Source organism: Myotis davidii, unplaced genomic scaffold (genome assembly GCF_000327345.1).
Source record: "Myotis davidii unplaced genomic scaffold, ASM32734v1 scaffold46, whole genome shotgun sequence".
NCBI lineage: Eukaryota > Metazoa > Chordata > Mammalia > Chiroptera > Vespertilionidae > Myotis > Myotis davidii.
The window spans coordinates 3,503,622-3,507,136 of record NW_006383006.1 but is presented as its reverse complement, the minus strand read 5'-3'; the positions used below and the strand labels follow the sequence as shown (position 1 = coordinate 3,507,136).

General features: G+C 41.3%; 1 pseudogene; it reads left to right on the top strand.

The window, feature by feature from the left end:
• Positions 1-2,167: 2,167 nt before the first annotated feature.
• LOC102766800 lies at positions 2,168-3,020 on the top strand (annotated as a pseudogene).
• The last annotated feature ends 495 nt before the right edge of the window (positions 3,021-3,515 follow it).

Here is a 3,515-nt window from a genome sequence, read left to right as displayed (position 1 = left end):
ATTTTTTTTTAATTCAGCTTTTAGACCTGTGGATACTAAAAAAGTAGCTCTGAAATGTCTTTCTATTTACACTGGGAAGTGTGTGAAATTTGTGAATTCACTTTCAGCATAATAATGATGCCATTTTATGAGGACTATTCCGGAGGAATTGTGCTGCTGCCTGGTCTTTCTAACACTTTTCATATTTTACTACTTCCTCTGAAATAGGACTGCCAGACCCGTTATCCTCTCAAATCTTAGCCCCCCCACAGCTGAGATATCTTCTGGAACTTCAGCTACTGCCTGTGAGAGCCCAGCCAGCCCTCTCGTGCTTCTGCACTTCCTACGAGTCTCTATGCAATCTCCACTTTCCATCCTTGGTTATAAGGGTTCTCTCCAGCTAGTCTTCAGGTGATTATTCAGGATGGTTTTTCTATATAGTTATAATTCCAGTTTGGTCCTGGGCGGGAGTGTGTCAGTGTAGCTTCCAGTTAATCACCGCCATTTTGGAAAAAACTTATTTGAGACCTTGAACCACTTAATTTTCTTGATGTGGAAGCCTAGAGAAAGTGAAAGCTATTTCTAAAAGTTGAAGTAAAATTACATTTCAAGGGTCTGAATACACTTATCAAAAATCAGTTTACCTCAAGATGGCAATATGTGCTAATCTTTGATCAGTAGTTGCTAATAGAAATTTATGTAGCATCTTTTCTGCATCTTAGCTTTTGTAGGACATCAGAATTGACCTTGGTTAATGAGGATTTACTTGAAAAACTTTGCTGGCTAGAAGGCTTTCTATAAAATACCTGGAAATAGGTGAGGATCATGGAACACAATAACAGCAATCTAAATTGGCTGTTCCCTCAGATTCATCTTAATCTTATATTTTTCTATCTCTACCCTCCAAGTTCAGGAGACATAAGAGACAGGGCTTAGCCCTGGTCAGGTAGCTCAGCTGGTTAGAGCACCATCCAGCTATGCCAAGGTTGCAGGTTCAATACCTGGTCAGGGCACACACAAGAATCAACCAATGAATGCATAAATAAGTAGAGCAACAAGTCCATGTTTCTCTCCCTCTCCCTCCCTAAAATCAATCCATAAATAAAGAGACAGGGCTTGTTTTTAGCTACTAAAGTATGGAAAGTAATAGCAAAAGTTTTAGAATTAGACCTGATTTTTAATCCAGGTTCTACCACTTACTAACTGTATTTTTAAAGCAGCAGGGAGAGAGAAACATTGATTTGTTGTTCCTCTTATTTCTGCATTCATTGGTTGACCCCTGTATGTACCCTGACTGGGAATCATACCTGCAACCTTTGTATATTGGGTCAGTGCTCTAACTGAGCCACCTGTCCAAGGCTCCATGTTTTCTTTCTTTTTTAATATATTTGTATTGCTTTCAGAGAGGAAGGGAGAGAGTGAAAGAGAAACATCAGTGATGAGAGAATCATTGATCAGCTGCTCCTGTACATCCCCTACTGGCGATCGAGCCTGCAACCCAGGCATGTGCCCTGACTGGGAATTGAACCGTGACCTCCTGGTTCATAGGTTGGCATTCAACCACTGAGCCATGCCAGCTGGGCTCCATGTTTTCTAAAAGGCCTAGAGAACATATAGCAGGTACTCCCACCGCTATTTAATTATTATTATTTAAATCTTCACCGAGGATATTTTCTTCATTGATGTTTTTGGAGAGAGTGGAGGCGGGGGGATGGAGGAGTGTGGAGAGAGAGAGAAACATTGGTGTCTGATTGGTTGCCTCCTGCACAAAAGCCCCACTGAACTGGTGATGGAGCCTGCAACTGAGGTATGTGTCCTTAACCAGGAATTGAATTCACAGGCCTTTGGTTTGCGGACAGATGCTCTAACCACTGAACAACCAGCCAGGGCTCTGCTGCTATTTTAAATCCAGCACCATATGCTCTGGCTCAGTTGGTTGGGCATTTTTCTGTGAACCAGAAAGGTTGCCAGTTCCATTCTGGGTCAGGGAACATGCTGGGGTTTTGGGCTCAATCCCCTATAGGGCACGTGCAGGAGATAGCGCACTGAAGTTTCATTCTCACATCAATGGTTTTCTCTCTCCCTCTACCTTCTGCTCTCTATAAAAATCAATTTTTAAAAAAATTTCAAAAATATTCAGTGCCATACAACTCCTTGCAGCATTTGCTGCCAGGACCCTTCTGCCAATAATTCTCCCACCATGGAGGACATGAACTGTACAGCAACACAGAGGAGTTCGCTGAGGAATTCAAGATCAAGGCCAGCAAAAATCAGGACAATAATAAAATGTTTATCAGAGGTTTGAGCTGGGGTACAAGCTAGAAAGATCTGACTGTTTGTCTCAATTTGGGTTAAGTTTGAGACTGCACAGTGGAAACATCTAGTTACTAGAAGACCAAGAGTATTTGGATTTGTGCTTTTCAAAGATGCTGCTCATGTTGATAGTTTTGGAACTGAAAGAACACAAACTAGATGGCAACTGATAGACCCCCCTGCCAAAGGACCAAAGTTTTAAAAGGGAAGAAACCCCCCATAAAAAGGTTTTGGGGGGAAGGTTGAGCCCAAATACTTCTGAAGAACAAATTTAAGAATATTTTGGAGCCTTTGGAGAGGTTGAAAAGGTTGAACTTCCCATGGATACAAACAAATGAAAGATGAGGATTTTGTTTTATCACATACACAGATGATGAGCCAGTAAAGAAATTGTTTGAAAGCATATATTACCAAACTGGTTCTGGGAAGTGTGAAATCAAAGTTGCACAACCAAAAGAGATGCATAGGCAGGAACAGAAACAATCAAAAAGGAGGAAAAGTTGCTGTAGCTGGTGGGTGAAGTGGTACTAGGGCCATGGCCCAGGCCAACAAAACCCTCATGACAAGGCATCTCTGGGGATGACAATCACCCCAACAATTACCAGCCATACTGAAGGAAGACATTGGAGAAAACAGGAAGAGAATGCTAGTAAACGTTTCTGTTGATCTAAGATGATTATTTTGTAAGACTTTCTTGAGTAGAAGACACAAGTGTCTAACTGTATATTGCCACCAATTAGTTTTCTTTGTTTTTCCTTTATCTTTTGCTATCTGTGGATTTGTGGATGACTCAATGTGGATTTGTGTTTATACAAGTTTTTATTTGTATGATTTCATGTTAAACCTCAAATACTTATTTATGTGAAAAAAAAAAAAGAATGGTAACTAAAATGGACTGAAGCAAATCAAATACAGTTGTTCCTCAGTATCTGTGTGGGCATTGGTCCCATATAGTTGTTATACTGAATTGTTTAGGGAATCTACACTAATAAAAGAGAAAAATGGTAATTGGCGTACTACGCTACCCTTTTCATTGGCTAATCAGGGCTATGTGCAAATTAACTGCCAACAAAAATGGCGGTTAATTTGCATATGTAGGCACAATGCAGGGAGGCTAAAGGGAAAGCAGGAAGAAGCCCCCTGCCACTGACAGTGATCGGAAACCTAGGGGGGAGCTAAGAGCCCTGGGGGCCGCCTTTGCCCTGCCACCCCGCCATGATCTG